Consider the following 25598-nt stretch of genomic DNA (forward strand, 5'->3'; position numbering starts at 1 on the left):
ATCAGGATGCCCCATTATTTAGGCACAAGCATTCAACAAATTATATTAAGTAAGCAATAATCATAGAGCAGGCTTTGTAACTGTTAGAATTCCTAAATGTAGCTAATGTGAATATTTTCTGATGTACTTATGGAATGTTAGACAAAACAATGATCCTTAGTAGATCTGGTAAGTTAGGTGCATTTTTCATTTTGACAAATGGTTTATTAGAATGTAGCCTAATAAGTTGAGAAACAGCAATATCAGATGCGTTTATACTATGCTTTTAATGCTTATGCCCTCTTAATTTCATGTTTCCCAGTGTCATGATTTGAAACCTGTTTTCAAATGTGAAAACATTTAGAGTTAGGAACTTTTACATGTGACTAGCCTATGGTAGAGCCTCAATAATGACTCTGCCACTCTTATAAAAAAAGAATCCAGAGGACTTGCTGAAGCACCAAACATGTGAGAACACAGAATCATCACTCATGGCATCTGGCATGTGAGGTCACAGCAAGAATGCATCAGTTATGAGGAAGTAAACCCTCTCCAAACTTCAAATCTATTAGCACTGTGGCCTCAAACTTGGCCTTCAGAACTGTAAGAAATTTCTGGTTTTTAAAAAATACTCAATTTATGATATTTTTGACACAGGAGCACAAATACATAATGACAGTGAGGTTTAGAGTAGTAGAAATTAATAGAGGCAAAAGGTAACACCGTTCATTGACAACACTGTACAGTGGCAACAGTGTGTGCAACAACATTGTGCAGTGACAACACCGCAATGACAATACTGTGCAGTGACAACACTGTGCACAGTGACAACACCGCAATGACAATACTGTGCAGTGACAACTCTGTGTGCAGTGACAACACCACAATGACAACGCTGTGCAGTGACAACACCACAATGACAATACTGTGCAAGAAAAAGAAAATTTCCTTCTAATCCTCTCTGCCAGTCACTCTGAAGTCATCAAATGCACTATGTAGCCAAAAAGACAGTTTAACATTAGATATTTTGTAAGTACAGAACACACAGATTCTGCTGGTAAGAACATGGGAAAAAACTCTTTCATGTGGGAGAGAGAAATTACCTAGCACCCTAGCCCTTTCTGGGAGCCAACCCATCACTTTGTCATGCGCTTCATGGCCTTCACCGCCTGCCTCTCCAGACTGGCATCGTCATAGTGGGCAGTTCCACTGTCTAATTCATAATAACTGCAAATGTTTAGTTCAGCATTTTCCATACGACAAATGGTCCAAATTAGTTGAATAAAGTTGTTTGAATTAAAAACAAAAATCAAACAGGAAAGTTGTGCCTTAGATGGTGACTAAATTTCAGTTCTTCCTGTCTTTCCTTGGCCCTAACAGGCAGCCATACTTTATCAGCAAGTCGGAGATTATGCCATCCTGGAAGTACCCATTAGGACTCTAGCAACATCCTCAGACGCTTGTCTCTTGGAGACCATCTGTGACCTAAGGCAAATTTGGGGAGTGATTAAAGTGCCGTTTTACGTTACACGCAGCTGTCACTTTCTTTTATTCATGTGATACATTTACTGTCTTTACTGCCACTTTTGCAATAAGAGAAACTATGTACTTTTTGACTGAACAATAGGGATAAAGCAGTGCCTAGGGAACAGCTAGATCCTTTGGTGATTTTGAAAAACTAGCAGTAAAGTTTGTCGAAGTTCAAAGATGCTCCTTGTGTCTCCCCTTTGCCTACCCACTTTGGAGCTATCTTTGTTCTTTGAGAAGACAAACCTGCTAACTGGTATCTTCCTCCAACAAAACCTACACTGGTGCCCTGGGGCCCTTAAGTGTCCAGGTCTCCCTGTTGTCCATCAGCAAGAAGGACAAAAGGGAGATATATTTTATTAAGACTCATTGTCCTTTCAAATCCTGGAGTTTCATGGTTGGCAAACATCAGGATAGATTAGGACATTTAGTGATTCATTTATAAGTGGGTACTAACTGCAAGTGAATATTCCAATTAGATCTAAGTGGGAAACTTAAAATAGAAACACATTTCTACAGGTATTTGAGACTGGTGGCTTTCATTTTATTGGATGTTTACCCTTTTCTTCATGACATGTAGCTCACATAATTCATAGAGGTGTTCCTGTTAGCCAGGCATGGGATTTGTTTTTCACTTAGATTTTGCTTACTTTCATGACTCAAATTGCTGATAAGAACACAAAGTGGAGACATGTTCCATGGCAGTAATTGTGTGTGTGTGTGTGTGTGTGTGTGTGTGTGTGTGTGTGTTTGTGTGTGGCAGTTCTGTGTATAAGAACATTTTTATTTGATGCAATGAATTTGAGAACTTTCTCTATGTTTCCCTTACAAATTTCATGCAAGCTAGTTCTCCCAACACAGAATACCCATGCCATTCATTAACTTGTATATTAGTTATAATTGGGACTCTTTGGGATAGAACTAGCTTAAAGCAGCTTTAAATTTTTGATGATCACTGTCTCACTAGAAAGATAAGAATCTAGTCCAACTTAAGCTTATCGATACTTCATCATCTCCCATCTTTCTTATCTGTTGATTTCAATGTCAGCTTCATTCAAAATCTGGTTCTTCTCACTGCATCAAGAAAGCTGAGACAGGAGCATTGTAAATAAAAAGCCAATGTGAGCAACCCAGCATCATTCTGCATAAATCAATAAATAAGACTAACATGGTATATACTCAATCACATATGGATTTTACACATAGAGCAAAGGATTACCAGCCTGCAATCCACACTGCCAGAGAAGCTTGGAAACAAGGAGGACCCTAAGAGAAACATACATGGTCCCGCAGAGAAGGGGAAAGGGACAAAATCTACTGAGCTAATTGGGAGCATGGGGAGAAGGGGAGAGGGAGTTAAGAGAAAGAGAAGGGGAGAAGAGGAGGGGAAAGGAGAACATGAGAGAGCAGGAAGATCGTGTCAGAGAGAGAATAGAGGAAAGCAAGAAAAGAGATACCACAATAGAGGGAGTCATTATAGGTTTAAACAGAAATCTGGCACTAGGGAAATGTCCAGAGATCTACAAGGTTGACGCCAACTGACAATCTAAGCAATAGTGGAGAGTCTACCTTAAATGCTCTTCTCTGATAATGAGATTGATGACTACCTTACATGCCATCCTAGAGCCTTCATCCAGTAGCTGATGGAAGCAGAAGTAGACAACCACAGCTAAACACTGAGCTGAACTCCTGGAATCCAGTTGCAAAGACGGAGGAGTGATGATCAAAGGGGTCAAGACTAGGCTGGCAAAACACACAGAAACAGCTGACCTGAACAAGGGATTGCTCATGGATCTCAGACTGATACCTGGGAAATCAGCATAGGACTGATCCAGACCCCCTGAATGAGGATGTCAGTTTGGAGGTCTGGTTAATCTATGGGGCCTCTGGTAGTGGATCAGTATTTATCCCTAGTACATGAGTGGACTTTGGAAGACCACTCCACATAGAGGGATACTCTCTCAGCCTAGACACACAGAGGAGGGTCTAGGCCCTGCTCTAAATAATATGACAGACTTTGAAGATCCTACATGGAAGACCTCACCTTCCCTGGGGATCAGAAAGGGGATGGGATAGGGGGTTGATGAGGAACAGGAGAGGAGGGGAGGGAGAGGGAACTGGGATTGACATGTGAAACAAGCTTGTTTCTAATTTAAATTTTAAAGAGGGAAAAAAGAAAATGTAGCTAATGAAATGTAGGTTAACGTGCTACTTTAGATATGCTGAATGAAATAACTTTTATTTTGATTTGTATTTTTTGAAACCTTTATACATTTGAACAAAGCATTTTGATTATATCTACCCTCTGGTATTAGAACTATACCCACAGCAATACCAAATGCATAAAGTTGGTTAGTTTTCCTTGGGGATTGGACTTTCCCTGTGTGAGGTTTACTGCTGTCTTCTGGGCATGTTTTTTTTTTTTTTTCTTTTGTTTTCTTACACTCCCAGTGAAGAGGCTTATTTCCAAGGTTACCAGAAGAAAGCCTCAGGCCTCTGATTAATAGCTGATTGAGCAACTGAACTAAGAGCAAGGAAACAATGGAGCTTCCAGAACAATCAAGAGGTCTGCAAAAGTAAACAAATCAAATCTGTGAATTCTCAACAGATGCATGCTTTGGTTAAAAGGCCTGATTGCAAAGTAAAGGACTTTCACTGGGGTTCTTCCTTGGCAAATTGTTGCCTCTGCCATCATGGAAAGTATTTCTTCACAGCAGGACTTTCTAGTTGATTCAGTTCACCCCCAAGACGGATATTCTGCTGGTTTCAGCAATAATTACACCATGAGAGAGACTTTTGTTGCAATTGTAAATAGTCGAAAATGCTCCTTCTGTCGCCCTTCTGGCGGCTACTGGCAGTGAGGAGTCTTCTAAGAGTGTACTACACTTAAATATATATATATTTTATATATAATATATATGTATATGTATATATACATATATATTAAATTTATGTGTGTTTATTCATATCACCTTACATATATGGACATCAGAGGACAACTTCGAGGAGGTGTGTAGTGACCAGCCCCTCCCCCCCCCCCCTCCCCCGTTTCAGCAGCCATGACAGGCTACCATGTGCTTGCATGACCTTGTTGCTCCTGCAGACGCCCTCCTCGTGGCAAGGAACCAACCAGAATTAGCTGGTGGGGCTGTGCTTACGGCTCTGGGTGTGCTTTACTGACAAGTGCACAACAGTGTCGTGCAGAGCATAGCAACCGCCTATGGGCCATAACAACCGGTTGACCAATCAACACAGGGTGGGTCACCCAAACCTGGAAGCACACCAATCCTGAGACTGTTCCATACCCCTAGACACTCCCCTTATGCTGCCCTTTAAGGTCCCTGCCTTGAGGTTGCTCAGGGTCTTTCACCAGCCATCTGCCATGGTGGATGGATGAAGGGCCTGAGCTAAGGGGGGTTAGCTCGTTAAACATCTACAATAAAAGACTGCTTTTTACATCAAATGGACCTCTTGGAGATTTTGGACCTGGGGTTTGAATTCAATTGAGTGACTTGGTCAAAAGTGCCCTTCCTACTGAGTCATGAGGTCAGCTCTCTGTCACAATTGTAAACATTTTAAACCTGTCTTACAGAATTGATCAGATTTCCTCGTTAGCAGAGAGACTTTGGAAGGTAAAATGATAAATATAGAAATGTGAAAGACAATTTGATGATTTCCTTTTGATGGTTCATGAGAAATACAAATATCCTTATCAAATGTTATTAATATAGGCATATAAATAAAATATTACATACCTAAATTAGCAGTTGAAGATTCCCCTGAATGGGCCATGTTGGGGCATTAAAACAGCCATTGCACTCAGTCTTAAGACACTGAGCTCTAGTCCTTTAACCACTACTGTGAGTACTGATGAAGATGGTTAGTCTCTATAGACCTCAGTTTCCTTATGGGTGAGAAGATGGCAGCTTTAAAAGGATAAAAATGAAACTTCACAGATTTATAAGGATAAAAATAACATAACAAAACAAAGAAGCAATCAGTCCTGTCTCTGGGTATTACCAGAGCTCAAAAAGTAGTGTGTTAGAAAATTTAAAGCTGGAAACTTTTTTGTGTAACTTTTTATTCATGCAAAACATACAGGTGGTAAAATGTGCAAATAGTGAGTGTTTTCCTCAATGAAGTCTCACAAACAGAATGTATGTGACCAGCATCCACCTCAAGAAATAAAGCATCCATCACCTTAGAACTCAGTCATGATTCCTTCCAGTCACTCATTAACTAATCGGATATTTCAGTAAAAATTATGTTGTACAAACCCCAGTGAGCTTTAGCCTTTTAAAACAAGCAAAGACAGCTATAGGTATATTTGTTTTCCAGACTGAATAATGGTATATGATAGAATTTCAGGTAAATGCAGTTGCCGAGTCTGCAAATCCATGTAGACTTCCAACTGTGTGAACCGAGCAGTGTTAAAGATGCATATAATTCTTGTTCTCTTGGAACTTTACCAACCAAAAGTGAAACAGAAGTACATGGTAAAGCTCCTGTCTAGGGATCAGAAATAGCCTGGTTTCTACTTATGCCTGAGGGAGAGGAGGCAAGGCAAAAAGAGGATGGAATGGACACAGAGTAGGACATCAGAGAAACAGCATAATCCAACAGATCAGACCAGAGTCATCTGAAGTGGTTGTTAGGCCATAGGTCACTGGTCTGTTCTCCATAGTTTCCATCTTAGATGACAATGGGTGAGGTGGGTAGCATCTGACAATCTACATTTCTAGTGAGTCCCCTGGACCTGTTACTACCCCTAGAAAATTATGTTCCATGCCCTTCACATACAATCAATTCACCAAATGTTGTATGAACAACTTTGCTCATTCTTCACCTCCAAAGGGGGAAAACTGCATATATTTTGAGACTAGGGAAAAGCCTGAGCCCTGACAAGTAAGGATCTTAAACGTTGTAGCCAGTTTGAACCGCTACCGGTTTAGATAATGATGCTGAAATGGTACTTCACATCAGAATTAGCCAGTGAATTTATTGAACAGACTCCTGCTCATGATTCAGGGGAGTACTGCTGAGGGGATGTGCGATTCAGATGCAGCCAACTCCCACACTAGTGCATGGGAACCGATAGTTAGGGAGGAGAGGTGAGCTCACAGATCCTGCAAACAGCATGAGAAGGAGCGACAGAAAGGAAGAGATTTTCTGACTTTGCTAACTAGTTGGATCAGCAGATCATGGGAAAATTTTGAAGCCAAGAGGGGAGGAAATCTAACTTCAAAAGCTTGTGTAAGCAACCAAAGCATTGCCAATTATGGGTTAAATACTTAAGTCAGAGCTAGCCAGTAAGAAACCAAGCAAACGGCCAACAGCTTAATAATTAATATAGCCTCCTGTGTGTTCATTTGGGACTGATGTGGCTCTGGAACCAGGCTGGCAGGAAGACAACACTCTACAAGTAGAGACCAACACAACATAAATTCAATAGCATTTTTAAAGATTCTTTGTTTCATAATGTTTTGCCTTGGTATTATTTTGTTCTACTATTTTTTCCCTTACAGGTCTTTTGTGTATATATTGTGTTTTCCAATGTTTTTTTATGGGATTTCTGTGTGTGCAAACATCTGTTTCTACATCTATGTGTGCTTCTTACAGATTTTCTTTGTATCTTTTTATTTTGACTGTATGTTTCATCATATTCCAGTTTGCTTGTTTTTATTTTATCATTATTTTTCAGATGCCTATTTGTGTTCTAATGAAAAAGAGAAAGAAAGGATGTGGGTTTGGGTGGGTAGAGAGATGGAGATGATCTGGGAGAAACTGGAGGAGGAGAAACCATAATCAGACTATATTGCATGGAAAATATATTAATATTTTAGCTAATATTTATATATTTTAACAAGATTTTTAAAGGAGGAATGGAGGGATGGCACAGAAGTTATAAGTACTTGTTGCTATTGTAGATGTCCTAACTTTATCTCCCAGCACCCACTGAGAAGAGATAAACAGTCTAAATGTATCTGTAATGTGTGATGAGATCAAATCAGTAATAATATATGAATAATACCTTCAATTAAACATAATCCATGTTCAGATGAATTCGCTGCTAAATTCTCCTACGTCTTTAAAGAAAATTAATATATTCGTCAAACAATTTTGTAAAACAAAAAGGGAAGGAGCATTACCTAAGATTTTGTTGTTGTTGTTCTTTTACAAAGTTAGTACAACCATGATGACTAAACTATATTGAAGTATAACTACCAGCCGTCATGACTCACACCTTTAATCCCAGTACCCAGGAAAGAAAGATAGATAGATCTTTATGAGACTGAGAACAGTGTGATTTACATTGCAAGTTCCAGCCCAGCCAGTACCAGAACTACAGAGTGAGATTCTGTCTCAAAATAAAATAAATGACAACAGTAAAAAAAAAAAAAAACAAAGAAAGAAAGAAAGAAACTTTCTGTCCCAATCTCCTTAAGGAACATACATACAAAAATCCCCAATAAAATACTTACAAACCAAATTCAAGAATACATCAAAAGGATTATTCAATGAGATCATTTACCTATGTTCCAGGGATATAGGTATAATTCAACAAAACCAAATCAAACAAATGCAATGAGTCACATAAATGGACTCAAGAATGAAAATCACATGATCATAGCAATAATTGCTGGGAGAGCGTCTAATAAAATCTCTAAAGAAAATAGGAATAGATGGAATATGTCTCAACATAATAAAGACTTTCTATGACAATGTATCACCAATATTAGACTAATAGGAGAAAATCACAAAGTATTTCTGCTGTGAGCCTAAAACCAGAACAATACAAAAGTATCCCATATTTCCATTCTTATCCAAATAGTATTTCAGGAGTTACCTAAATCAGCAAGACAAAAAAAAATTGCATTAAAAGATACAAATAGGGAAACTGGGAGTCTAGTTATCCTTATTTGAAAGTGATACAATTCTATACATAAGAGATCTTGAGATCTCTTCTGAAAAACTCTGGAACTGATGAACACTTTCAGCAAAGTGGTAAGATACAAAATTAACACACAAACATCAGTATCTTCCCTTTATAAAAATAAAAAAGACACTGAATAAGAAATCAGGAAAATAATCATATTCACAATACCCTGGGGTGGTCTTTGAATGAGCCTAACAATGAAAAGGAAAGACCTCTACAACATTTTTCTCAATACTGAAGATCTATAAGAGAACACTGGGATATATAAAGACCTCCAATTCTTCAAGATCTATATAACTAAGTATGTGATAATAACCATACTGCCAAAAGCAATCTACTACCAATGCAATCCCCATAAATATTTCTTGTCACTCTTCACAGAAATAGAAATAAGCAATTCCAAAAATTCATGTGACAGTAGAAAAGATGGTAGATATTGAAAGCAATCTGAACAAAAAGAACAATGTTCCAGTTATCACCATGCCTGACTTTTAAGTTATGAGGCAGAACTATAGTAACAAATACAGCTCATGCTAGCAGAAAAATCAACATGCAGATCAGTGGGGGACCCAGATATAAGTCTACACAACTACAGCCATATGAACAATTTTACAAAAATATACATTGGAGAAAGGACAACTTCTTCTGTGAATGGTGCCTCTTCAGTAAATTCTATTAGATAAAAATGGATATTCAAATGTAAAAATAAAAGCAAATGCCTATTTCTCAACTTGAATAAACATCTGCTTCAAATGACTCAAAGACATCTATGTAAGATCTGAAACATTGGACTCTTAGAGGAGTAATAGGGGAAACACTTCAAAATAAGCAAAGACTTCATGAACCCCAATTGCACAGAAAACAATAACAATTGATAAAGAGTCCTATTGTGGAATATTCCTTTACACTGTGTGAAGATATGTCACTGTGATTGGTTTAATAAAATACTAAACATTCAATAGCTAGGCAGGATTTTGGGGGCAGAGAGAATGCTGAGGAGAAAGGTAGAATCACCACACAGACAGAGAGGCAGTAGCATAGGCAATATAGAGTAAAAGTAATAAAGCCACAAGACCAAAAGTAGATTAATCCAAATGGGTTAATTTAAGTTGTAAGAGCTATTAACAAGCCTAGGTTAAGATCAAGCTTTCATAATTAATAAGAAGTCTCCATGTGGTTATTTGGGAGCTGGCTGGTAGGGCAGAAAAAAATCCATCTAAAGGGACCCCATGAAATTAGAAAGCTATTACATAACACAGGTAACAATTGAGTGAAAACACAGCACAAAACAGGAAAAATATTTAGTAGCTTTTATGTGACAAAGTATCAATATCTAGAATACACAAAATTTTTTTAAAAAATTGAATACCAAGAAATCAACAATCCAATCAATAAATTAGATAACAAAATGACCTATCTCAAAAGACAAAATACAAATGGGCAAAAATACATAGAAAAAGATTCAACATCACTAGTCATCAGAGAAATGCAAACAAAAACACAAGGGTTCTATCTTCACAGAAATGAGACCTAGTTGCTGTAGACACACACTTATGGCCAGGGAGAAATAAAGATGGTGATAATCTGGAAGCATTTTCTCAGCTGTCTAGTTTTCAAAGTACTAGGAATGGATGATGTGAGCTGGTCGGGGAGCAAAGTAATCAACAGCCTTACCCTATTGAGAGCCCTCAAACTACAATAATGACTGACTTAGATAGATATGTCCATGGGCATAATAATTGCACAAATATTACAGTGAGAGTCCACTACTTTCTGGCTGGATTTTAGGCCCACTCCACCAGAGGAAAAATCATGCCTGGAGAAGCCATGATTGTGAGCTCAAAGGCCACAGAGGTGAACCTACTGCTATCATTTGGCAAAATGAGTATAGTATCAAAATTCCCTGTAAGTGCGTATACCTATGCCCAAGGGTTAGTTTAGCTTTCAATCTTCAGAGAAACTCCTTGGTACAGTGGATGGCAGCTAGCACAGACACAACTGTTCAAAGCACTTAAGTGTCTCTGGAGTGTTCAGCCATAACTAGGATACCAGAGCCACCCCTCCAAGGTTTGGGAGACAGAAGAAATGGGAAGAAATGGGAAACTTTCCTTTTTTCTTCCCTTTTGTCTTTCTCTCTTTCTTTCTTTCTTTCTTTCTTCTGGATGATGGCCAGACCTTAAGATTCTTTATTTGGTACTGTGTGGCTTCCTACTCTCTCCATAAAGCTCCCCTTTCTACCTATGGCTGGTTGTCTGTTATGTGGCTGACCTACACACTGGCTTATTTAAGGTATTGCTTTTTCCCCTCTCTTTTCTCCATTCTCTTCATGAAGGCAGCTACCAAGATTTGTAGTTTGCCTGTCCCAGGGTTTTTCTTTTAAACACTAATGAAATTATATCCAAGTTTTCTTTGGAATCATTCCAAAATTGCTTTGTCAATGAGACCAAGCAGCATAAGGGAGCCCCACTTTACCTGATAACATATGGTGACTCTTCTGGGATACCCCAAATTCTTAGTAACAGAAGGACTCAACTACAGCAGCTGTGGTTTCCTGCTCAAGACCTGCACAAGGTTAAGCCAGTCAATATTCCAGCACTGAACCTATGTATATAAGAGTAGGACAAATTGTACTCAGTGCATTATAAAAAAGAGGAACAGATGAAGTTGAGAAGGCAGGTAAAGGCTGAACCGGGCAGGAGATAGGAGTGGAGAAGTAAAGGGTGATTATTGTCAAATACATTCTATGTATATATGCTCTCAAAGAATTAGTAAAATAATTTGTTACAAAAGAAAGAAATCAAATAATAAGTGCTAATAAGAATGTGAAGGGAAGAGAACACTTCAACACTGTTGGTAGGAATATAAATTTATGCATGTCCTATGGAAATCAGTATGGAGTTTCCTCAAAAAACAAAACAACAATTAGACCTTCCATGTGATCCAGCCATACCACTCCCAAAAGAATCAATACATCACAAAAATATTTGCACATCCATGTCTGTTGAAGTATTAATCACACTGGTAAAATTATGGAAACAAACTTGGTACCTATCAGCAGTGGAGTGGATAAGAAAATATGGAACATGTACACAACTGAATGTTATTTAGTAGTGAAGAAGGAAGGAATTTCATTTATTGGGAAATGAATGCCACTGAAGATAAATATTAATATGCAAAAAGACAAATATTAAATGTTTTCTCTCATTTGTAGGTACTGAATTTTATATGGATAAATAAAAGTATGCATACATATATGGCAGGACAATAGAAATGAAACTGTCTATTGGGATGAAGGAAGTAGAGAGGGGCAAATAGAGGAAGAGGGGAATACATTATCTGCTTGTTTGAAAATTCCCTTATGAAAACCAGTACTGTGTATAATGCTAATATATTTAGACTTAATTTCTAATTTTAGGACAACCATATAGCTAAATAGGAGGTTACTGTTTAATTAGTAATTTTATCTTCATGTTTTTGTCAGACCTATTATAATTTTCTTTCGTAATAATAGATATCTAGTAGACAAAATGAGTCTTTTATACCCAACTCATGAGACTGCATGGGTCACTTATCCCAAGCATTTCTTCAAACTGCAAGCAAGCAACTGAATTTAGGAGACAATCAAAGTGTGCCACTGTGCTTGCAGATCTCAACCACAAATTAAAGACAAATGTCACAAGCATATCTTATCAAAAGAGAACTGGAACCTTCATGAGAGCCTGGTGTAGAATGCAGCAGTTTAGCATGTTGATATAGATAACACGAGAGAGAAATCCAAACTATAGTACTTGGATACCTTTTTCAGGGAGAGAGCATGAGGGCAGGAGGTTCATAGAGCATCTCCAAATGCCTGTCTGTTACTTGACACTGTTTTTAGGAGCAGTTCTTCACCAGATGGGGAGGAAGTCAAGTGGGGAAGGCTTAAATCTCTAATCAGTGAGAGCAAAAGGGGTGTCTATCATCTGTGACTGCTTGATACTCTCCTGCTTCCATCAAGCTTTCTTCATGACTGCACCCAAAATTTTATTTAAAGCCAATTTATCTAAGACTTGAATAAACACACATGTATGTTATCTGGAAGATTTTGCTTTCCGACCAGATCAAATGTATCTTTTCTGCTATTTAATATTTGGTATCTTTCTTAGTATCATTTGGGGTAAGGGAAGAAAAGAAAGAAGAAAAAGGGAGGAGGGGAACATTGGCAGTGAATGTAGGTGTTTTTAATTTTGTGCGAAATTAAAATACTGCTTCTGCTTACACTTCTCCCTTCTTTGTCTGGACCAGAATGAGTTTCACAAATGTATGACCAAGTCCTTGTTCTTGTGGTGGGTCCACAATGACAGCAGAATAAAAGTCAGCCTCCTAGGAAGATCTCAAATCTATTTACATTGAGATTCCCCCCTTGCCTGTCAACTTTTTCTCTTCTCATAGAATATGCCATCAAACCCAGACTCTTGCAGTTTTCCTAGCTTGGTGGTATCTCACACCTCTAGTTGCCTGAAAGTGATAATTATGCAGAGTGTAGAGAGAAATCATTGGCTGTTATGATTCTGGTGCATTAACAATGTGACCATGTGCAAACAGCTTAGCCTCTCTGCATCAGGTTTCTCTTCTATATTCTCTACAGCAAGGATGGCAGTAAATAAATATATTTGTAAGACATTCTGCACAATGGGTGGCACATATGAACAACTTCATATTATAACTTCCACTTATTTGTAAGTCTAAGCCTAATACTATTTCCTGTATATTATCTGAAAATCTTCACTTTCCTTCTAACCTCACCTATATTTCTATCACCTGTGCGTGCATGTGTAAGTGTGTTGATTATGTGTGTGTGTACATGTGTGTGAGTGCATATGTGTGACTGCGTGTCTATTAATTTGTCTATCTGTGTCTGTGTGTAGAATGTTTTCAGGGTGTGCTCACATGTATCTGGGCACACAGTGCCTGTGCCTGTGAGTGTGAAGGCAGGGTCTCCCACTGAACCTGGAGCCGGACTGTTAACTAGCAAACTACCACAGCACTAGGCTACACACATTCATGTGTGACTGCTGGGTTTGGATGTGGTGCAGCAAATGTTCTCACCTCCTGAGCTGAGTCTCTAGCCCTTGTTTTAGTTTTTATGAGACAGTGTCTCATTCTATAGTCCAGAATGAGTGGGAACTGGTAATATATCCCATGATACCTTGAGCCGAGGTTAACCCTCTTACCTCATCTTTATGATGAATAATTCCAGGTGTCCATCAGCATGCTTAATGTATTGTTTTTTTTCTTACATCTTTGTTGAAAACAGCAAAGGATCAAATTGATTTTTAATTTTATGACTGAAACTCAGTGATGCATATGTTGGTTTATTAAACTGTAGTTTTATCGATATGTTTTAAAGACACAGTTTATTTTTATTTTATATTTATTTTTATGCATGTATGTGTACATAACCACATGGGGCAGAAGAGGGCATTGGATCCCCTGGAGCCAGAATCACTGGCAAGTAGTTGTGTGTAGCCTGATTTGGGTGCTGGTTGCTCCTCCTCTCCAAAAGCAACACCCACTCTTAACTACTGAGCCATTTCTCCATCTTCAGAATTATAGCTTGTAGGCTGTACTTTAACTACCTCAGCTAATTAGCCAGTGTTCTCAAGCAACGTTCTGTTCTAACAAACTGTTTGTATTAGACAACTCAGCAATAATGCCATGAGGTAGGCATTTCATTTCCCCCATTTTGAAATGAGGAATCTGAAGCAAAACAACAAAGCTAAGTTCATGTTTTAGGGGATTATACAAAGAGCCACTGGGAAGTCCCCTCACCCTAGGGTTCTTACAGAAAGCCTCTGGCTTCCTCTTTGCAGTGTTTTGCTTTTCCAGATCGCTCCACTTGGGATTTCTTCTTATTCTTCACTTAGTTATTCAGTCTTTGATTGCTCTATCCTCCTGATAGGAGCACCTACTGGTTTTGGAGCAGAACAAGATTGAAAAGACAACATGGACAAGAACACAAAAATAAATTTGTGGAGAATTTGTCATTGTAGCCTACAAGCAAATGTATAAACACACTTTATATGCTGCAGTACAGTGATTTTGAGACTACAGTGTATGCAAACGTTACCAGGAAAGCTTTGAAATGCTTGTTTCCCAGGCTCACCTTCCAACATTCTGATTCAGCCTATCTGGGGTTTTGTCCAGGGCCATACTCTTTACAGCAACCCCAGATGACCTGGATGCAGGTGGTCCAAGGTGCACATCTGGTGAAACATGTTTGTAAATGCGGGACTTGGAAAGGAGAACTAGCTAATCCCTGAAGAATACTGCTTGAGTTTTGTCTGTACATTAATTCAAACCACCTGGGTGGGAACTTATTAGCGCTTTTCTCTTTCTGGGTAATTCACAAGGGTTGGAACCAGGGGTCTGATTGAAAGGGCCTTGATGGGAGGAAGGAAAGGGAAAGAAAGGGTAGGGGCAATTAAAACCACCTTGAACCAGAGGGCTGTTTCCTGAAGGACAAAGAAGGGCTTGAGGCACCTTCCTCCGCCTTCCACAGCTCCCTAATTGGCTGTTGTGGCTATCATTCCACCCCAAGGGAGGTTAATGGAAGCGAGGAAAAAGCAAAGGATGCCACATAACTTAAATGGGAACAAAAGAGGAACGAGTTCATTTTCATGAGGCGCAAGCCTCTTGGTCCCTCCTCTCTCCCCAGATCTTTCTACCTTCTCTGTATAAACTCCATGTGTCTTTTTCTTTTCAGCCTCAGAGGGACCAATAAACATGAGCTGTCTGGACAAGCAGTGGGTACCCTATTACTAATCATCCAGGGGGAAATCTGACGGCTTCCAATTTTGCTGTGCAGTGATAGTGTGTAATTGCAAGTGGTGGTGGCTTTAACTTGCTGAATTACACTCTCTTGGAGGCGAACACGAAGCAGAGACGCTTTAATTCTAAACATCTTCCCAAGCCAGCAATTGAGTCATTTTGATTTTAATACTCGAACATTATATGACATGCATTAACTGTGTATGTAATGGACAACATGCTTTTCACCGAACTAAGTAATTTAAGGTAATTTCAGAATACAGTGCAGCACAGTGATTAAGACTTCCTGGCTTCAGTCCGAGCCATGCAAATTGCTAGCTGTGTGACCTCATTTTACATCTCTAAGATGCAAATACTAATCTGTAAAATTGAGATAATAATAGGATCCTCCACCCCGCCCCCACACACTTCAGTGGGTTGCTGTGACCACCAAATGATGTGGTGTGTCTAATAGTGTATCTCTCACATTAAATCTACAGTGATCTTCGCCTCTGCTGTTTTGTCTGTCTTTCTGAAGGTATTTGTTTGGTATTTGAACTTGGTATCTGGACAAAGGTACTAGAACGAAAGATGGACAAAGCAAAGCTATTGATGACAAGGTTTACTATTGTGTTTTCAAAGTTGACAATTCATCAAGCAGGACAATAGAGGAACACTTACCTGAAGCAGAAGACAGACATCTGGAGAACCAATCAGTAAGCTGGTATAAATCACTCAATGGCTTACCTCTCAGACTCTGAGATACTGAATGTGAATTAGAAGTTTAGTCTCTAGTTGTGAATGGTTTTACATCTCCACTCTGCAAACATTTACCTGTGTAATAGATCTGTTTATACAGATAGGTGTGTGCATGAGCGAGACAGGGAGAGAGAGAGGTGAAGGACACATTTATGTAAATAGGATTAGTAGCAGCTGTGGAGTTCTGGCACATTCTCTTGGCTCTCTGTAGCAGGTAACACTCTGAGTGGAAGTGTTGCTGACAACCTTCCCACAGGCAGATTCCTCCGGTGAGAACAACAGCCTCAGCCTATACAGGGTTACTAAGCAACTAAACTCCCACTGAGGTATGCAATAAGATGTTCTTTATTTTAGAAAGGAAGAACAAAGAATAAAGCCCTTCTACACGGTTCATCAGTCCTCTCCTCTAAGTAAGTTCATCCCCAAGTGAGTTTACCTGCTCCTGATGTCACAACTCAAGGAAATCACGTTAGAAAGCATGCTATAATTTCATAAAGTGTCTTCAAGCAATGTTTTAAATTGTCGTTAATAACTTGTACTGTGAAGTGGGACCTCCCACAGTTCATCATGCCAGATCATTCCTCAACTGGGAATGGAAATACAAGGGCATTATCATTTCAATTACTGTTGTAGCAAACAAGTCAACTTTTAGTTTGGGCCTTAAAATTGTTCTATTGTTTTGCATGTTATATATGTTATATAGTCATGTATCTCTATTATTTTTGACATAACAAATAACACAAAGGAAAAAAAGCAAAAAGAACTGACTAGATCCTTACATGTAAAACAAATCCCAAGTAGAGCTGTAAATGACTGCAATTTTGCTGCATTACCCTTTAGGAGGGTACAATGAGCTATTTTCATGTTGTAGCTTTAACTGTGGTTATTTATTGAGTGCTAGCTTTGTGAAATGCACTGCATGTCCTCCTGGAGTTGAAGAGGGGAAAGGAAGAAGATGCAGAGTCAGGGGGCCAGTCACTCAGGAAGCATCTCTTCTAGTGGGAGAAAGACACTTGCACGTGGGTCCCTCAAGAGTCCTTGGAAGAATGGGAAAGCCCTCTATTATGTAGCAGTTATGGAAATCACCAGCTTCCCATTGATGAATCAGAATATCTAAGTTCTTAGAGAACCAAGAATAGGCAGGAGAACACTTTAGAGGGAATGCCAAAGAATTAGATCTTTTGCATATAATTTCGCCTGCATCTGACAGCACTGAGTACTTCCCAGTGTTTTTCATATTGTAGAGCACACACAAGAGTAAGCATATACACCTGAGTATAATCATGCATATGCATATTTTGCAATTTAATTCTTATGATGCACCAAATCTAAAGGACTTGTCTCAGAGGAAAATGATGCTCCAGTGGCTTAGGCATGGTCCAGTTTCTTTCGAGGATGCCATGATGGATGTAACGCAATCTCACATGCTCACTGGGAAACCGTGTACTGGAAAAATCTGTTTATGTCATGATGCCACTAAAGAACCACAGCATCAAGTATAATATGAAGGAAAGCTTCCCCACAAAATCTAACTACAGGATGTATGATGTGATAATCTCAGCCAGGATGAAAGCCCTGGCTCAATTACTCACTAGCTTCTGTGACCTTGGACAAGTTAGCTTAGTTCACCAACCTTAAGAAAACAAATGTCACAAATATTACACACTGTCCTGGTAAGCCATGATGGAAATTGAGCCCAAAGGAAGGATTTTGTGTATATGTTTTACAGTTATCAAAATATATGCCATTTTTTCGGTCATGCAGAGAAAGTTAGTGCAACAAAAAGCATGACTCTGAAAAGACCTGCAATACCAGGCGGTTTGCTTGCCAATATCCATCCTAACAAACTAACTGGAGAAGGTGGTGCCGAGTGGGTGTGGCTACTGCCGTTGCACGCCTGTTTCTAGTTAAGATTATGATGTTTTGCTCTTTATGAATTTTACAAATTATAAATTTTGTGTTTTTATATTAAAAACAATATTGTACTAAAATATTTGTTTTGAATACTGCACTCATTGTCACTCCCTCCAATTTTAAAATGTCTTCATAAGATTTGCAATGAACAATGGCAGTTATTGCTGTGTGCTTTCATAATAAAACTAGCTAAAGATAGACCATGGTTATTGCAGAACACATCTGCCAAGAATTCCTTGAGCAACATGGGAGTTAGGGCAATGTGCACTTCATTAACGATACTCAGGAGATTGACACTGAGTTTGGCAACCAGCCCCTGGGTCCTACCAAGAAGAGATATTGATGACCCTTAACCAGAATGAGCAAAGAAAGCCTTGGACCAGATGGGATTTTTCTTCCTCCATGTTCTGGGGGGCCTTGTGAATCCCAAGGTAGGCTGCATCTTGAAACCTACTTGTTCCTTTAGACCCCCAGCAAGTATAGTCAACTCTCAAGAAGCTCTTGACTTCAACTGTGCCCAAATAGCCCACAAGTCTGAAATTAACCAATAGATTTCCAGGGGGATAAAAAAACCTTAAAGGCTGATTGACAAATGATCTCAGCTAGTTAAGTCTTAACTCTGTCCTAACATTCATTCTTGGGTAGCAAACCTGAGTAGCTTACTGCTAGGAATTTGGACATAGATGTCCCCACCAGAAAGTTCTTTGAAGGCTCGTGGCCCAGCTCCAAGTTTCCTCCCCCAGCAGCTTCAGTGTGGTGACTTTCCTATGTGACTCTAGAATCCAGCTGCACTGTGTCTGTATGATGCTCAGTTTGATGCTACTGGGAGGCGTTAAAAATGCAGGGCCTAGTGAGAGGCCTTTCAGTCATCAGGAATATGTCCTCAAAGAGGACTGTGGGATGGCATCTTCTCTTTCAGTCTCTGCTCACCATGCAGTGAGCCTCTAGCTTCCATGTGCTCTCCTTGTCATTCTGCCTCACGACAAGAACATGACAACATGGACAGATGAGAATAGACTGAGACCTCTAAAACTGTGAGTCAAAGAAAAAGCCCATTGTTCTAAGCTGATCACATCAGATATCTGATACCATAACATCCATTTCTGACCCATGGTTTGTGTAATATTTTGAAAGCTAGAGAAAATCTGCCTTTGCCTCTAAGATAAAGCCCAGGGCAAATAGCAAATACCATCAAAGTACTGATGTGTGCTTGTGTTTGACAGGTCCTGAAACATCAGTGCCTTAACTAATTCTAATTCATCTTCTTATTCTGAAGCGCTGTATCTAAAGGGAAGAGTTCCAGGTAGTTTCGGAATATGTTGTTTTCAACAGAGGAGGGCTGTCTTACGTTTGCTGTCTTAGCTTTCCATTTTTCTGGATATTCAAGAGGGGTTTTCAAAAACAAAACATCTTGTTAAAAATTTGAAAAATATTAGTCATCAAGAAGAAAATGCTTACAAAAGGAAAGACCAACAGCAAAGAAAGTAATATCTAGACATAGCCCAGGGCTTTTCACTTCTGAAGGATTTGCAGCCTAAAGATTGAAATATGTCACTTTCATTCCACCTTGTTTCCACAGAGACCAAGTGTGACAAACAGCCCTGTACAGCAGTTATCACCCTGTGTCCACAGGGGATGCCAAAGGCTGGAGCAGAGAAAGAGCAAGTGTAGAGTAAACGCTCACTGCGGGGTCCATTCTCACTTGACTTCCTCCCAGTCTCTTGGTAGCCCTCGACAGCCTCTGTCTGGCTCATTTTCATGCTGGGTCCCTCCTTGACGTGCGAATTTTCCTCCTGGTGTGCAAAACAGCAACACAAGACAACACGTGCAATAGAGAAAGCAAAAACTGATTTTAGAAACCACTGTTAATCAATCACCTAGTTATCTTATAGAATTAACCAAAAGAAAATCCAAAGCAACATATGGATGCAATCTCTGCCTTTTCTCAGACTTACTGCTATTTATTCGTTTTTCACCCATGTCCTTTCTCACTACTTAGATTTATCTGAAATGTGTCTCATACGGAAACTTACCAGCTCCTTGCAAGTATGTGTCTAGTCCCAACAGCAAGGACTTTTACACTGGCTGATGGACTTGCACCCACTCTTTGGGTGTTTGGAGACATGGCATGGGATTGGAGGAAGGACAAATTGTTCTAAGAATGCAGAACTTCCATCACGCATCTGTCCTTTTACTTTGTTCAAATAAAATTGATATCATATATTCTGTTTCGGTTTTTTATTGGGTAAATGGCATTTTGATAGCGTGCTTTATTATAGCCGTTTGGCTATGAGAATTTCTATGCTATCACTCAGATGTGAGGATATTTCCATATGGCACAAAGGCAGTTTGTGTGCAGTGAGATCTTGTGTGTAGCTATGGATGGAGTGGCTGCCCTCATTTGATGTCTTATTGATTTGTGTGTCCTTTTTTTTGTTCCAAGAGATTATACATCTAAGACCCTTTAGAATATGTTTCAAGAATGCTTTGGATGCAGATTTTTTAGTAATAAAATGTGTTTTATTGCTATATGTGTTTTTAGTAATGAAACGTATTTTTATACTTTTGATGCTATTCTGGTACAATCATTTAATTACCTTGAATTAATAAAATTAATATTTGTATTATTTTGACCTTTTAATACAATTCTGCATTTCACTGGGAAAGCCTGCATTAGATTTTTTTTCCTTTTGATTACACTGGTGGATCTTACTTGCTCATTCATCTAGGCACACAAGTATATTTGGCCAAGAATTTGGTTAAATTTGACTTTAAAAAATCAAGCTTGGCGGAGCTGTAAAGGCAAGTTCTTATCTGCAAATCCCATGACCACAGGAGCCCTTCTCTTCCAGAGGATCCTCAGAAGCTGGGGTGACCTTTCCTTCCTACCGTTTGTCCTCATTATAAGGCAGAATTCGTGAGCACAGTGGGCGGTTCGTTGTATTTCAGCCATTCTGCTTTTCCCAGGAGAATGCCTGTGAAGTGTGAGCTTGTTGTCTGCTCCATCAGCACCTCGGGAAGGTGAGGAGTTACTGGATCCTGAGTGCCTGCTGCTCTCCTAATAAGACTCTTACAGCATAAGCTGCTGCTAGAGAAAGGATAGCCATGTAGACATGGTAAAGAGGAAGAAACCTAAATTACACACTGGTAAGAGTTATCAACGTTATCCTTTGGGTTTTCCTGCAAGCTATTTGTTATTATTGCTGAAAAAGAAAGCATTCATGCATGTCTGGACAGGCTTTCACCTACTGCGCTACAGCCTTCTCGGTAGATTCCTTTGTCTCAGGCTACCATGGACAGACACACTCAGGCTGCCTTGGGTTAGGAGATCTATTTTAGAGATACGTAGGGAAGTGAGGCATCAGAGGGCGACAGAAAGAGTTAGCATGAAGCTTAAATATAAGGACCCCGACTGGAATAAGAAAGGCAGAAAACAAAATGACTTTTAAATTAACGTGCGCTATATATTTTAATTTTATTTCTTTTTGAGTAGGTGTCTTATGATGCAGCCATGCCTGGCCTGGAACGCCTTATGTAGATCAGACTATTCTTGAAATCACAAAACTCCTCCTGGCGCTGCCTCCCACATACCTGGGCTGAAGGTGTGGACCACCATGCTCGGCTATTTATTGTTATATATGTGTACGTGTTGTGACTTCGGTGAGCTCTGCCTTTCTTCTGACACTCCAGATGTATCCAGGATTAAATCAGGGCTGTTGGGAATCCAGTCTCTGACTTCTGCATACTGCCCCTTCTCGTCTCGTCATCTCCTTCGTCCTGTCTTTTGCAACTCCACTCTGCCAAACCTCTGCAAGTCTGGCACTGAGACTCATCAAAAGAGAGAACCTGATTAGTTCAGCTTGTCACCATACTTACTGAAAAGCTGCTGTAGTCATGTCTAAACAGGCTGCCTTTGTATCAGAAATCAGTTGCGGGTCTCATTAGCCGTGGTCAGGTCAGGGTCACATGGCAAAAGGCATGAGATTCGATGCCCAGAGAAACCCCCTGCAGCTGCTCTTCTCATAAAGACGGCGTGCATATGCCAGCCCGCAGAGCGGAATGGCCTGTGTGGTATGGGAAAGTGTTAGACTCTTATTCATGTTCCCTAACTCTTATTCTGCCACAAACACTGGACTTGGCATTGGTCACTGGAATGAGAAGAGCACTGCAGAATGGGGCTCAAAGCAGCCTGTGTTGGCAGGAGAGGCTTCTTGGCCTTCACCCCTCACACGCCAGTCGGTGACTTCAATCAAAAGTATAGCAGCTGGGATGGTTCGTCTGTGTGTGCCCGATGTTTCCCAAGACACATCAGCCTGTAGACCGCACACCGGCATCTCTTTGCATGGGTCCACCCTCTCCTGCACTGAAGGAACTGCTCCTCTCCAAGTTATCACTGATGGAGCTGGGAGTTCCCAGGAGGATTTTCCTATGCTTGCTGAGATCTAGCCTGAATTCTATCCCTCCATTGTTTTGAGTTCTTGTAATGAACACCCTGACTGCCTCTGGTGCCAAGAATAGCAGCTACGCCTCCTGCCAAAAAACTGTCTCTGCAGCTGCTTCAGCAAACTGCCACTGCTTTCCCGGCTGAGACCACACCTGCCTCTAAAAAGGAGGTCACAAGATATATATATATCCAATGTGAAGGGAAGGTGCTGTGGAATATTCCTTTATTCTGTGTGAATATGTTACTGTGATTGGTTTAGTAAACACGCTGACTAGCCAATAGCTGAGCAGAAATGGGAAACCCAAGCTGAGAATGATGGGAGGAGGAAGAGCAAAGTCAGAGGAGTTGCTGACAGACACAGAGGGAGCAGGAGATGAACATGCCATGCTAATAAAGGTGGCAGAGCATAAATAAGGAAGACGGGTTAGTTTAAAATGTAACAGCTAGTTAGTAATAAGCCTGAGGTATTGGCCACGCATTTATAATTTATAGTAAGCCTCTGTGTTGGTTATTTGGTCGGGACAGGGATACCTCCACCTATAGACCTGCATACCCAGTTGCAACTCCAGCAAACTCACTGTCTACAGCTACCACTACTGCTTTTGGTGCCAGTACTGCTGAGGACACTCTTCGGGTCATTAACAGGCCTACAAGCCTGATGTCTTATGTTCTTACATACCTCAGAGAGATCAGAGGAAAGAGTGCTTTGTTTGTTAAATTTGTTCTTTTATTAAAATTTCATTCCCCACAAACTCAAAGTCTGCAGGATCTGTGTCAGAAGAGGATCTCGGTGACAAACTGCACTCAGAATCAGACTTCCATCTCAACATCAGTACATTGGCATCTCTACATCTCTTTATTTTCCTTGGGATAATTTTCCTCCACAAGATTAGTTGTCTTACATGGTTTTAGGGAAAAGATCGGACTTGGTCTTCCCAGGAATAGCCAAGTATTTGGCCACTATAGATACAGCATGTCATATGATTTACTAATTTAGAGGGCATGGAGCTATAATAAAAAAGTATATAAAAATCTATTGGAAAAAAATTTGGGATTATTCTGATATATGTACACATACTTCTTTCTCTGTCTCTTTCTCTTTCTTTTTTTCTCTCTTCCTTCCTTTCTTTCTTTCTTCCCATGTGTATATGTGTATAATACACATACATATATGATGGATATCAAGAAAAGTTAGAATTTTGTGTTCTATATTACTCCTTATTTAAAAAATAATGGAGACATTAATTGTTCAGCTGGAATTACAGAAGTAGGCAAGTAAAGAAGTTGCAATTTTTACATTTATTCACAGTCATCAAGAGGAAGAAAACACTAAATCTAACAGAGAAAAGGATCTTAATCACTGTAAATGTGCATTCTGTTTTAGTACAAATACTAAAGTCATTATATGTTACCATGCCCTAGTTATGTATTCCTCTAAGGGAATTTAAGTACTTTGGATATGATTCTATATTCATCAACACAGCTTTGTGTCATATTATGGCAGAATGGGGTGTCAGGGAAAGCAGTTAGAGAGGCCCTGTATCATGATGAGTGACACGCAATGCTCTAGAGAGATCCAAAGGTATGATGTACAGGAAACGAAACATATGAACTTCATAAAACATACAAATCCAAAAATGTATTAACTTATTGGGGTGGGAAACACCATGCTATTTAAACTGTTTCATGGAGAATCCATATATAAGAGATTGCCAAAGGCATGCTTTGCTAATTTAACCTGAAAATGAACAGAAAACTGATTAATATCCTATGAGACAGAACCCTGCAAAATTTGGGATTATCTATTGTACTTGATTAAATCAACGACATGTATTCTTAAGTAAATCAATCTTTATTGTAGGAGGCAAGGATCATTGTCCACTGCACAGCCTGTATCCGAGAATGTGCGGAGGGTGTCGGGATTGATGACACAGAGACCAGAAGGCTCCTCAAGAAGGCTCCCCTCCAGAAAACCTTCTGCTCCCTGTCTTACCACTGGCTGGTTCTGCCCTGACACCAGAGACTGTGTTGGGTGGGTCAGAAGAGGCAGTTAGTCTTTGGAAAAGGTCGAGGTCAGGGTGTGGGCAAGCCCTTTTCAGGAACTTATTGCCCCGGGCATTGTATTGCTTTAGTAAACATGTTTTTAGTAAACATTGTCTTACAGCTGCCTGGTCCCAGGCTGATGGGGAAGTGGGTCTCTGGCCAAGGTCTGTTGTCCCCACACTAGCCAAAAGACTTTGGCAGTAATATTACTTTTGTTTCTATCCCTATTGGGCTGCAAAATAGTAAGATCAATAACTCAGTAACCAAGTGAGCAGACAAAACTACTAAGAAAAAAATCAGTCAATTATTTTTTTTTGTCCATTTCCCTATCTGGAATTAATTTTCTTGACAATGTGTATATGCTTGGCAATATGAAATTGTTCATCATGTTTAGTAACTCCAGTGGTGACCTTCACAGCAGTAGTTGTATTTGCCTGGAGTGGACAACAAAAACAAACCAGATAAGTTGACAAGTATATAGAAGGCAAGATAACAGACCCTCCCTGCATGTGACTTCTTTAGGCACTGAGGGGAAATAGGATTGTGGTTTGAAACCATGGAAAGCAAAGGATTTGGTTTTCATTTTTTGTAAAGATAGAAATGATTCCAGTATTGAAGCCCACTTTTAGTGTATTACTTAAGCCCTGTGAAGTTTATAATCTCTTTAAATTTATTCCTCATTTTTGACATGGTCTGAAAACTTTGTTCACAACTACCTTAACATCAACAGTAGAGAAAATGATAAAAGAGTGTGAAGGCATATTTCCCTAAATAGTCCTTATGCCACAAACTCCTTAAGAAGAATTCTTGTGACCCTGCCACCCACACTCCAACAACATTAGTATCAAGCTGAAGATCTCTCTTGCAGAGACTGAATACTAGAAGAGGGAGCAACTGGAACGGAAAGAGAAACTGAGAAACACATGGTGTTGGGGGGGAAGGGGAAGTCATCTATGAGGAGGTAGATGTCTAAAAGAAGAAAGATGAGCTTGGCAAGCAGGAAAGGTGAAATGGCTGGACAGATGCCAGTTAAGCGCCTCTGAGGGAGATGCTCACTGGAATATCCCTTGCTTTTCTCTAGTGGCATTTGTAAAAACTGATGTAGGGTATGCCTGCTGTTATAGCTTTCAACAGGAAGACGTCTTAACTTGTTTTTTCTAAGTGAAGATTTATTTCTATATAATCTGACAATAAAAAATTATGGCT

The sequence above is a fragment of the Mesocricetus auratus genome, unplaced genomic scaffold (genome assembly GCF_017639785.1).
Source record: "Mesocricetus auratus isolate SY011 unplaced genomic scaffold, BCM_Maur_2.0 Super-Scaffold_100020, whole genome shotgun sequence".
In the NCBI taxonomy this organism is placed as follows: domain Eukaryota; kingdom Metazoa; phylum Chordata; class Mammalia; order Rodentia; family Cricetidae; genus Mesocricetus; species Mesocricetus auratus.